General features: G+C 41.8%; 1 long non-coding RNA gene across 1 annotated transcript; it reads right to left on the minus strand.

Annotated features, from left to right (window-relative positions):
• Nucleotides 1-3,155: 3,155 nt before the first annotated feature.
• LOC119169439 (uncharacterized) lies at nucleotides 3,156-10,927 on the minus strand. Its single transcript, XR_005109610.2, has 2 exons — nucleotides 10,790-10,927; nucleotides 3,156-3,728 (listed from the first exon to the last, which is right to left on the minus strand). It is a non-coding gene; the product is annotated as an uncharacterized LOC119169439 (long non-coding RNA).
• Nucleotides 10,928-12,862: the final 1,935 nt, after the last annotated feature.

Here is a 12,862-nt window from a genome sequence, read left to right on the forward strand (position 1 = left end):
TTGTTACAAAAGCGTTTTCATCGGACAGTCCAAGCCACATACAGCAGTGACCGACCGTCTCCGACTGGTGTCGCCCGGGTGGGTTACTTTGTAAGCCTTATGTGACAGAACGAAGGTCGGGAACAAATGAGAGGAGAAGGTCGAGCAGCACGCGTTTTATTTTTTTTTGCGGCTCTTCTGACGGTAAAGACGTGCGAGCAGCCACAGAACAAGCACAGAATGAGTGGAGGCCCCGTACCGTCGACAGAACCGATACAGAATGGTCTCCGCATTACTTGCATTGCATCGACACGTAAGTACTGGCTCCAGGAAAATCAAATCAGCCTGCTTTGCGTCTGGCTCACCCTGATCCCGGGCCTATAGCTTTCAAAATTTACCCCTCCCAACAAAAAAAAAATCGTCAAATCGCGACACCAGCAACTGTCCACTAAAGGCATTCCCACAAAGCATTGTTGAAGCGATGGCACCCTTCAATATTAGGCTTTGAAAAATAGTGCCTGCCAGTACCAATGTTCAGCTATAACAAATGTTTATTCGTGTGTGCACTGAAAACATGTCTAAATTCCCTCAACTTACCCATTGGCTGTTTGCTCTCTTTCCTCCTATCATCACATTTTGTCCCGTTTCGCCTCCGTTCTGTGATGGTTGTAGAATAGTCTCCCACCCCCTTCTGACGTAATTTTGCATTGTCGGCGCGGACTAAGCCTGTGAAGGTAAGTGCAGAGTAAACTTGGCGCGTTGAACACGGAGTATAAATCATCGTGGCTGTATCTCTTCTTGACAATGAAATAGGATTTATCCCATCCTTTTTGTAAGTTTTCTATCCAAGTCATTAGCATGTTCATTACACAGGTGTTTGGAAAACAGTTGGACAAACTTCGGGAGCTCTAATCTTCCCAGAAAAGACCGAGAACGTTTTGTTTAGAAATCTGGTAACAACACTGACAACAGCGCACAACTCTGCAGCGCACCGTGCCCAATTGAACAAGAAACACCACCAAAATAGAGTGTATTTACTTATCTGATATCGGCTTTCATTCGTCTTCGTAGTACTCTACGTAGTAGATTGCAAGACCGATTTCTCGCTCAAAATAAGACGTCTTTACCATAGTCTAATTAGCAAATGGCATGATGTAGCTTTTGAGTGGCTGCCCGGCTAGCACGATGGGGATTAACAGCAAAATGCAGTGAAGATGATGTCCATATTGATACTTTAGTCACCTAGCGAACCCATATAAATGAACCATTCAACTAGTACAAATAGGTGGGGGTTCACTGTGCTTGTACGGCTTTTACCATTACCCGAAACCAGTGTTTCTGTTGCATCATCATGCACGGTAACTCAATCAGCAGATCACACGCGGTGCATTCAGCAAATCCACGTCTACATAAAGATAGAGATGCACAGTGCTAGGAATGTCCTTAGCCCAGTATCGCAACACTTGCGAAAAAGGCATTGGCAGTCGCGATAGACCGATGCATGAGGCGCGCAAAAAGTGCTTACTCGTAACTTTGCTACAGATGTGAGCCACCCGAACTTAGCCATATAAAGTTTTGCTTCTACAAGCAGAGTTTGTTCTTACGTAGCGCCAATGGGTCAGCTAGCTCTAGGGCGTACTACAACAAGGCAGTGCTCGGAAGAAGCTTCGGAAAGTTCAGCCTAAGAGGCATCACGCCACTACTGGCGCTGCCATCATTGCTGCCTGCAATGTCTTTTAGTTTAGGACTTGCGCGCTACTACGCCAAAGTTTTGCAGTGGTAGACTCCCCACTTTCTGCTCATACGACGTGAACGCGAAACACCGTTGTAGACTGTGGGTTCATTTTCTTTAGCGTCACTTGCTAGAGCTGTATTTGTTTTCCTTTGTTTTTAAATGGGCGCTGCAACACTTTTTGAGCTTGATCAGAAAACACTGTGGATTGGTAGTATAGGCTTCCGACAACACGAGAGTCCAATATTATAGCGCAGCACATGGCCTGGTATTCACAATAAATTATCAAAATCAGCTGAAAACTGCTTTTTATTCTCTCGGCAAATGACAGAAGATGCTCTAAAATAACTCGTAGCAAGCCCGTCTATCAGCAATTGGGTGATTTGAACATGGCGCACTCGGTCACCGTGGGAGGCCGTGACTTGTTCACGAGTGCGCACGCGATCACACTGAAAAAGGTGCGCATTCAAAGAAAAAAAGATAAAGTCCTCAAACTCACCAGGCATGGGTGACTTGTTTTCTTTGCCCCTGCCATACCTCCCTGCTTAGCTTTCAATGCTCTCGTCAGGACGAGAGAAGAGAGAACGTGATTGCAGCGTGCGACAAATTTTTACACTCCACTCGTACTGAACGGATGCTTAAAATTTTTGTGGCGTTGAATTCGTGAGGCACTAAGCTTTTCCAATGAATTCTTTCAATAGTAACTTGAAGATGTATTAATGGGCCCCTTTAATGCTAGATTCTGCTGTTAAGTATTGCTACAAGAAGGGACGTGAAATCATAAGTGAAACAGAAAACATATGAAAGATAGAGAAATTACTTGCTGTGGCACCACATGTCATAAAAAAAACGTGAAGAATAGCTTCCAAACATTTAGCGAATACGAAACACGAAACAAAGCTTCATAAGTTAGAATACTTTTTCTGACAGTACGTGACAATTCAACCTAGTTTAAAAAAAAAACTGAGCGTCAGAAAACAAAAGTAAATAAACTAAACGTAGTTTCAAAAACAATAGAGCTGTTGCAAGTGACGCTGAAAATAAGAATACACCATCTACGGCTGTGATTCTAACTTGAGCCTTTTGAGGGAGAAGCGGGCATTCAATTCCTATACCACTTTGGCAGACACATTACAGGCTACGGATCCTGTGCCACAATTGCCATCCCCCTGCGTGTGTCTCGCCTTCTGAACACTGGGGCTGCGGCTGTCCCGAGCACTCCCTTGTTCACACAGCTCACATTAAAAAAACCGAAAAAGAAGGTGAAACAACGTGCCTGCGCTGTCAGAGAGAACAACAAGGATTTTTCACTATTACATTGACGTGACCGTTACCCACGCCAAACGTTCTTTGGGAAGCGCTTTGGTGCGTTCAGTAAACAAAGACAGAAGACAGACTTTGTGCTTAGAGCAACGTGAAACGAAATACTGCATGAAGACGTAGATCATACTTCTAAATGAATATTTTATTTCTGGCAACAAAACAGGGTGAAATTCTCTTGTATACGCTCTCATATTGCTGTATGAAATGCAGTCTCATGCGGTGTAGAGCTGGAGTGCAGTCTCACGCGGTGTACACATGTGTTCTACACCGCTATCATTGATTGACAGAAATTCTAAACACAACACAGACCGGAGGTGTTATACAAGTATAAAATGGTGGTGTCTGTTTGGCGCAAGGACTTGTATATGCATCCTCTGGTAAAAGCATCATTGTATAAAAAGCGTAGTCTGGCAGGCCTTAAAGAAGCACTTTATATTTTCCTTTACATTGTCGCCTCACTCAGACACGTCATATGAATATATGCTATCCTCTAAATCCACCATGACCGCCAAAGCCACGTCCACCTCCATATCCACGTCCACCGCCGAAGCCGCGCCCGCCGCCAAATCCGCGACCACCACCGAATCCACGTCCACCACCAAATCCACGGTGGAACTGAGCCGTGGCGACGGCGAACACGAGGGCCAGGACCAGAAGGCCAACAAGAAGGGTCTTGGTGCTGATCATAGTGAAGCTGAGAAGACAAGCCAAAAAAGCGGAAGCTATTTATTATTTCGAATATTTTCGCGCTTCTTACTGCAAACATACTATTTCAAAACCACCAGTTACTAGCAGTCTTGTTATGAGAGAGGAGGGACTCGTTTCATAGAAGCCCGGGTCCCCTTCTCTTTAGTGATGTTTTACCGGAAATACCGAAAAGAGTGGCGTTTTACCGAAAATAAGCAATGAAAGAACGTGTTTTTCTAAAACAGTCAAAATCTTGAGCAAAAGGGCCCAAAAAGAAATATTCTGGATGTGGGTATGGTTACAGGCAATCTGCTGTGTTTCAAGTGCAATGAAAAATTCTCTTTGGCATAAATGTGAGCTCTTTGGTAAGCGTCTAAAAACGCATCAAAAAGCTTGCATGATGCCCATATAAGGAACGAAATTGTCATGCCAATCGATCTGCTGTCCATCGGAAGCACCAACATCAAAAACAAAATAATAATAGTAATAATAATAATAAAATGGAACACTTGAGCGTTGTTTCTACATAACTGCTGATTGAGCCAAACAAAGGAGATCTTATAACTAAACCTCCTGCCTTATATGGCTCGCTACAAATAAAACATTAAAGTTTCAGCAGGCAGAGTACATAAAATTAGGTAGAATTTTCACCAGAGGTCCGAACTTCGTCATTTTTTTTTCAGCATCAAAGTGCCTTCAGTTAGATGATCTGTGTAGTCGAAATCGGTATCTTGTACTGCCTATAACACCACCCTTCTATCAGTGTCATTTTATGGGAATCGTGGTGTAGAGGCCTTCCAAGCAGGCTCGTTGATAATTGAATGAAACAGGGGCAAAAAACACCTCGTGGTTCTGAGCAGTTATTGCACTTTGCTATACGTTAATATAAATATTAACTACTTCACAATCTACGATGGGAGAAGATCATACGTGGTGGCGCGCCTTTTTTTGAATTGTCACGCTGTTTATTGACTCATTAAATGTTGTCAGACGTACATCTGATGCTCATATACACATGCAAGCGATGTTTTAGTTATCCGAGATATTTCTGTAGACCAGCTGAAAAAAACAATCAGGTGATGGCTGAAATGTACTTGCAAAATTACAACTGAATAACTTAGCTGCTCCTTCTCTTTTCTCTCTCTCTATCTCTTTATATATATATATATATATATATATATATATATATATATATATATATATATATATATATATATATATATATATATATATATATATATATATATATATATATATATATATATATATATTCAACACCTGTTTTTTTTTTTGCCCAGATAGATGGTAAAAGTGAAAGTTACTTGCATTCCACATTCTTTTTCACGCTCTTGTTTTCTGCTGTGTGATGCTGCGAGCTTTTCTTCTCTCTTTTATTTGACTGCGAAAGGCGCTCTTGTTACATTTATCTACCCAGCTCATTGCAACGGTGACGATGGCATTCTTTACAAATATACAACCGCAACTAGTGCGCTGTAACTGCATGCACTTTTTTGTCTATGCATTTCAGACCCGTACAAGGTATGTCATCATACACGTAATGCTGACATCTAGGGTCGTGTTCAGAACCCGTTTTCGTGGATTCTGGGCAGTATCACTACCTGCGTGATGCTACACATAGTTTTGGTACCGGCATTGCATTAGCCTGGTGCTTCGCTTCAAACTTCCATGCGTAACATCAACATTCAAGAGATCCTTGAGTGATTCCTTCTTGAGTAGGTTTAACAATATATTATATGTGCATTCGTTGAAATTAGTACAATGACGTTCTCTATTAGAAAAAATGAGCACGCGAATGTCGTTCTCACCTGGGACATCTCGTCTGAGTGTCTCTGAAGTGAAACGCGTAAATTGAGCTTATAAAGGGATGGTGCGGGGCACACTGCATATCATTGGCACCCAAGGTCTGCTATGGATATACATCACTGTATAACTCACGTAATGACCCAAGCTACTATGTAAAATCCGGAAGGCGACGATGCATATCACGCACGATGTACGTGAATACATGGATAATAGCTACGCTGCACTCATTTAAAGGTTCTTTTAGGGTAAGTACGGATGTAATCCCGGAGACCTTGCAGCAACTGTTGCATACTTTTGCAGCGGCTTTGGGATTGTCAGATGGCCGCAAAGTTAAAAAAGTAGGACAACTGAAAAGTGTTTCCAAGTAATACTGTGAACCAACGCGCGTCCGAGAATTCTTACACTTTCTTAATGGCAACTCATGAAGAGCCGATGTTTTTTTACGTTTCTTTCAGTCGTATATAAACAAGAACAGGTTCCACTTTAAAGTATTTCTTTTGGGGAAAGACGGCGCTAGCCAAAACACGAGCGGATGTCTATTTACGCAGGATTGAGATTGCAACCTGAGTGAGAAACCAGATTGCGTAAACGCAGTGACAGCCACAACAATATTCTTTGAAAAGTGGTAGCGGGTTCAACAAATATCTGAGGTGTGGGGCAGGTGCATCTTGCTTTATGGTACTTTTACTTCAGTGCAGCATTGCCGTGCATTTGGCAGTCGTCTAAACAAGAGGCTTTTACCGATACTTTTTTTAACCGACAGGTCGCTAACCTCTAGAAAATGTGCGCCTGAGAAAAAAAAAGAAGTGACGCAACTAACGACTTCTTTCTATTACGAATCGTTAATGCACGCAAGGTGGTATTGCTTTACTGTAGTGCGCTTTTCATTCAGGGCGCACGCCGTGTTTGCGTCAGGTTTAGGTCTTCCCATCTTTCGCGAAGAAGACAAGAGAGCCTGAGTCAGCGCCGCACGTGCTGTGCCATAGCAAGACAGTGATTATTATTTTTCTATTATCGTTCAGCTTCAAAATTAGAAATATTTTGCATGAACATCTATGTCCTTGTTTTACTGTTCGCTTTTATTATGCGCTTGACTTCTGCTGTATTTATCTATAAATAATGAGGGGGAAGCCAGAAACTTAGAAGAAATTTATTATTCAGAAGCTCTATCAAAAATAGAGATCATTTTTTTTGCTACACGTTAGACATGCGCGTGAAACAAACCAACGGATGCGTTAGGCATGTTTTAGTTTTTCTTGAACGAGACCATGCGCTGCTCTTAGTGAGTCGGTTGGTGTTTTATGTGGGTATTTTAAGAGTATACCTCATTCCCTGACCAAGCATTGATCATTGTTGCAAAAACACTGAATTAATGTTATACTACGCCTAAACCCTCTGCGGTACATGTTGTAACAAACTCGTGTCCAGTGCGAGTGACTCTAACTACTCAGAAGGCTACCTCAGAAGGATAAATCACGTTGCTACTGCTAATGTGCAAAATTCAGGAGACGCAACGCAGGTACGACCAAGACGCAAGCTGCAATCGGATATGTTCAGGGTATTACGATTACACCGCTCATCAAATTTGTTGACTGTTTTTTTGCGGCAGTTGCGTATCCGTCATGTTTTTTTTACGTTTAGACGCGTGCCATGCGTAAAGACTATGGTGCACAAAACTTTCATAGCAAAATTTGTAGGTTCTGCATGAAAAATTATTTCACAACAATAAATAATAATTATTTGCAAATGCTGGTCTGTCAATACGACTAGACACATGCTTGTAAATGTAAATCTCGTGCCTGCATTTTATAAAATAGGTGTCAATTTAGGCGCTTTAGTTGAAAATGTGACCTATAACTGAGAAACGAAAAATTTATGTTTGAAGCACTTACTGCACCTGTCTTTACTCTGAATACTTACTGAATCATTTGTTGAATAGTATGAACGCATCGTGGTGAAGTCTTTATAGGATTGTTTTCATGTGACCGAAAACAGAACATACTGCTTCGTCGCTATGGGAAAAAAAGCCGCGTGTGACACCTCAGAGTGCATGGTTGGTCAGTTTTACACGTGTAAGTAAAAGTCTATTTTTTACGCTAATCACTCGGTGCGCTGCAGAAGTGAAGTTAATTGCCATATCTTTATTATCAGCGACAGAACTTTCTTTTTCCTCTCACAAAACCTTGCAAGCAGCAAAATGACAATGTCAAATGCGCATCTCACATAGCACGCTTCGCCTAAAACGTATGATTCTGTATATGCCCTATTCCAGACAGAAATGAGCACACACAGAAAATTCTCTTATGACAAAACCTGAGACTAAACTGCAACGTTAGCTCTATTCCTCTATCCTCACCCGTGCTTGTAACAGTCGAAAGTTTCTATGACACGTCTACACTGCATGGTAAACGGCAGCGAAAATGAGCCAAATCGGAGTTGCGTGCTGTGAAAGCCAAACTGACAACCTTAACACTTCAAAATGCGTGTAAGTGCTATACATACTTTGAGAAATATTTGACACGTGCATTGGAAACAGCTGTTGTGGTTTTCGTTGATGTGAAAACTGCCATATAATTTCGCAAGTATTAGGCTCAAACGTCTACTGAACACTAATCACCCACAGTACCGCTGAAAATCGGGTCATCCTTCCCGAAGATCTTATAACACTAGCTATGTTTTCTCATAGTAGACATGAGTGTTGATAATATCACTGAGATGTGCACTCAAACTTTTGATTAGTCCGACTTAAGATGCTTTTTGCAGGGATTTTCGAAGATTTGTATTTTGATACGAATAAATAAAAAAGATAATCTAATATTGAGTATAAATACATCAATAAACAAATCCAAAACAAGAAGTCAAACAGTTTTTGTACAGGTATGCGTGCAACACAAGTTGTAATGCATGATAACTGGCTGTTTGACCTGTTCAGAAGGTAAGTCCTGGTTGTTTGCTGTAACAATATTGTAGCTGGGCTCAAGCACTGCACTCAGCAAGCTCTCTGACCTGCTCGATGAACTTCGTCTGGCCCCGAGGGAAACGTAAGGCGGTGCAGAAGAGCGCTAACAAACAGCCGATGAGAAGAATGGCAGCAAGGCACTTTTCTGATTGGCAGCATCTGACCGTTCCTTGTCTTTTGCCTGCCGTTTCATCGAAGTTATTGTAAATAAATCTATATCATTGTCATCATTAGAGCCAGAATGGCAAATTGCCCACTTGAAATTTAAGTGGCCGAAAGAAATATAACGCTAGATTAAAATAGTTTTGCATTTGAGATACTGAGTGGTAGAAATATGGGTTCTTTCCATTCATATTGTGTGATTCCTTTCACAATCGAGATTAGTTAGAATACTTTCATTCTTAACCGTGCTACCAGCTGAGGCGCAATATTTTGGAATATTTGAAGACACAATTTTTAATCCGATACGACTGTCATCATAATAATTTTATTTCGTATTCCAAATTTCTTACGATCGAGAAGCTATAATGTTTTGTTATGTGTGTGTCAGTGAGCACAGCTTTATTGCAGAAATGTTCTGTAGAACAGAGAGCAACACCCAACTGCATGTGTACTTCAAGATACACCTTGACATAGTTCTTGAATAAGGCAATATTGCGTTGGTGCATTGATATACAGTGGGACTTCCGTGTTTTAGTGACTGCAGGGTAAGAAAAATAGAAGTCTTCTACTTGTGTAATCTTAGCTCCATTTGATCCTGCTGGTACTTTTGAGATATTTACGCAAGTGAAACTCCTTTTCTTAGCCAAGCTTGTTCTCAGTATTAAATTCTCTGTAATACAAGACGTTGTCTTTACCAATGTTCTTTTTCTGTACTATGATTAGGGTAGCATTAACCCGAAGAATATTTCTGTTTTGATGTTGTCGCTAAAAAACAAACCGAGGCGTTTTAAAGGCAACTGTTCAGTCGCAAAGCTTTACTTAATTTTTCGATATATTGTCCACGCCTATTTATCGGTTAACATCATTCCGGAATTCGTCTCAGCAATAAATTCATATAATAGTATGTAATCATGAGTGTGTTCTATGTGAATTATGTGACACTCTGCTGCAGTGGTTTGCCCCGCCACGGTGGTCTAGTGGCTAAGGTACTCGGCTGCTGACCCGCAGGGCGCGGGTTCAAATCCCGGCTGCGGCGGCTGCATTTCCAATGGAGGCGGAAATGTTGTAGGCCCGTGTGCTCAGATTTGGGTGCACGTTAAAGAACCCCAGGTGGTCGAAATTTCCGGAGCCCTCCACTACGGCGTCTCTCATAATCATAAGTTGGTTTTGGGACGTTAAACCCCACATATCAATCAAATGCTGCAGTGGTTTATAAATTTACGAGTCATATAATCAATGAATTTGCTGAGCGCATCATCGTGTGGAAGCGGTGAAAAGTCACAGTGAGAAATCAGTTTTGTGCGTTATGACACGCTCAAGATGCTTCAACTTTCCATGCAAGTACGTATCTAGATTGTTAGGCATGCTTGATACATGTGAAAAATACATTCTCGTTCCATTTATATGCAGCGACGTTTCAGCTCTCTATATGTCTCGCCAGTTACTCACTTTTTTTTAAAAAGCAGCACAATACAATGATACGCTCGTTGTGTGCTGAACGATATTTGGCAATAGGACAAAACTTTCAGTATTCTGCGAAGCGTAGTTAACTTTTATTGTGAGGGCGTTGGCACATTGAAATCGAGCTGCTATCGTTGATGGGGCGGCAATACTTATTTGCTGGATTGACCAGTGTGCTGCCTCCGTCAGGGGCGTAGGCAGACATTTCTTATGGGGTGGGGTGTCGGGTGCTACTTATATTTCAGAAGGGCACCCTAATAAAATGGTTATTTGGTGCTCTGTATTCCTTGGCCAAACAAAATTTCGATAGGGGGGGGGGGGGGGAGTCTGTTTTGTTATTTCTTGGCTACGCCTCTGGTCTTCGTTATATATATCTACATTCAAGTCGGAAAATTCAATGCGGTGCAACACTGCGGCATCGCTTTAAATCATATTTTCATTTTGATACATAACCAAGGCAATAACTCTTTTCACAATGGTCATAAAGCTTCAATTTTCGCGGAATCGGTGACCGCTATAGTAGCACCGTGCTAACAACTCTGACGAACAGAAACAGCCGTACGTTGGTGTTCTTGCAGTAGTTGTATTAAAATATATATAGCAACGAAACAAGAGATTCATGTACGCTAGTCTTGGTCTTAGCTTATTCATGAAAAACTTACCTTTTTTCTTGAGATTCGTGGTCAGGTGGTTGAGTGTTTTGGGGTCACCGTCTCAGGCTGATGCACTGAGGTCCGAGGAGGCTCTCTTTATTTGGAAGAACTCCGGATGCGCCAGGTATTTCCGTGCGTGCCTGGTCTGAAATGATAAGAACACGCTACCGGAAGACCATAGAAACTGCGCTTTTTTATGCTTCGTACAAATGCCGTTGTTACAAATATAAAGATGAAAATAAAAAAAAGTATCGCCCCTACAAAAGCGCCAATTTTATATGTGGAAGCACCTTTTTTTTTGTTATGACGAAAGAACCACTATGACGTGCTCGCATTGTTGTGGCAAGATTGAAATTATGAAGGTATGTTCTTAGTACATCAGATTTGTCCCGAGAAGTGACTTGTAGTGCGGTGGTGTAATTTCACTAACCCGCCATGAAAAGTCACTTGTTAAAGGGTCACTAAAGGCAAACAACAGTATTTCAGAGTGAAACGCCCATGTTCGAAAACATCTAAACCGTCAATATAATGAACAACTGTGCTCTACTAATCAATAAATTACGGTAACTGTACACATGCACTACGAGTGGGACATCTTATAACGAGCCCGATGACGTTAAGAGTTCCCAGTTAAACTAATCACTAGTAATCAAACCACGTAGAATATAAAAGAACACTTTGCGAATTTCAAGACGTTATAAAACGCCGTTTGCGCGTGCCTGTTCAATTCATAAAAAAGGGCTTATCCACGTTACAATTGATAATGGCAATGGTTGTTCAAAAGTTCCATTTCCTCTGGTTTTCGCTCTTCTGAGGCGGTCCTATTTCACTGGTATTTCGTAATCACCTACTGCGTTTTTGCTCTGATGATGCTCTCTAATGGAAAGTTACACATAACGCCAAGTGCGTGTGATGTTTTGTACGCCTGAATGGTGTACTACGCTTGTGCTACAACTCAGCAACTGATGTGGCTTTTCAACATATAGGTACCACAAAATGAAGCCCCACACTCGAAGGGCCTAAGTGTCATGCATTGAGATTCATCGTGACAAGCTGCAAAAGCTGCTGCTCCTGCTGTGGCCTCCCGCTACTTTCACAGTGCTTTTACCCTGATGCAGCTCCGCTACTGGCCACACCGAGCTTCATTTTACATCGGTCGATGGTCTTTATTTTGCTGTAGGCCCACGTAACCGCAGCGTTGGCTGCCGGGCAGCAATGACGGGCAACGCTGTGCAAGATAGTGTTTACGTCAGAAGGACTCTTCAGGTGGGCGATTTGAAGTGCGGTTACGATGTGCAGACTACTAAAAAGCAACGTCGACTTAGCATTCGCCTTCAGTGTCCCTTTCAAGAAATATCATAAAGAAGCAGATAGACACATACTTCAATAGAAAATTCGGGAGAACACTGGTTGTTGTTTTTTATACTCTTTAGGATACAAAAACACACGACCGATCGCACATGATGCAAAAGAAGTGTATTGAACGTTTTAAACAAATGAAGTGTACAAATAACTACTCCGTATTTTTGTTAGTGGAATCGGTAGTATTTCGTATCTCACATTATTAGCGCTCACCGCTCAGTATACTTAATGTCATATCGATAAAGAAACATTGTTCTCAAATACTTGCTTATTTGTGTAGCAAGAGTTTGATGGTATAGCAACATTGTGTATTACGCAAGCAATCAAATATGAGAGGCCAATAAAGTAATCGCGCTGGAGTTTATATAAGCAATAAAGTCCCACAAGAAGGCGGAAGCTGGCTCATGCCAGTGTTGTCAGTTCATTGTATACATTTTAAGCGAGCCTTGCTCTAGTAAATGTTCCGCAGGTTCATTTAGTTAATAAAAATATTGCGTGCGCGTAAGAACAGGAAGCCCCTGCCGAGTCGAAAATAGCAACATCCCTTTATCAAGCAGGAAGCATGACGCCCTCCTGTTCCTGTTGTCCCACATCCAGGCTGTGTTTCTGAATGTTGCCAACTTGAGCGCCACCTCATTGTCGTTTCCGTGACCTATCGCACACCCGCCACTATGCGCAGTTTCTATCTGACCTTTTCCTGGAACACAAACTGCACATGAG

The sequence above is a fragment of the Rhipicephalus microplus genome, chromosome 2 (assembly GCF_043290135.1).
Source record: "Rhipicephalus microplus isolate Deutch F79 chromosome 2, USDA_Rmic, whole genome shotgun sequence".
Taxonomy (NCBI): Eukaryota; Metazoa; Arthropoda; class Arachnida; order Ixodida; family Ixodidae; genus Rhipicephalus; species Rhipicephalus microplus.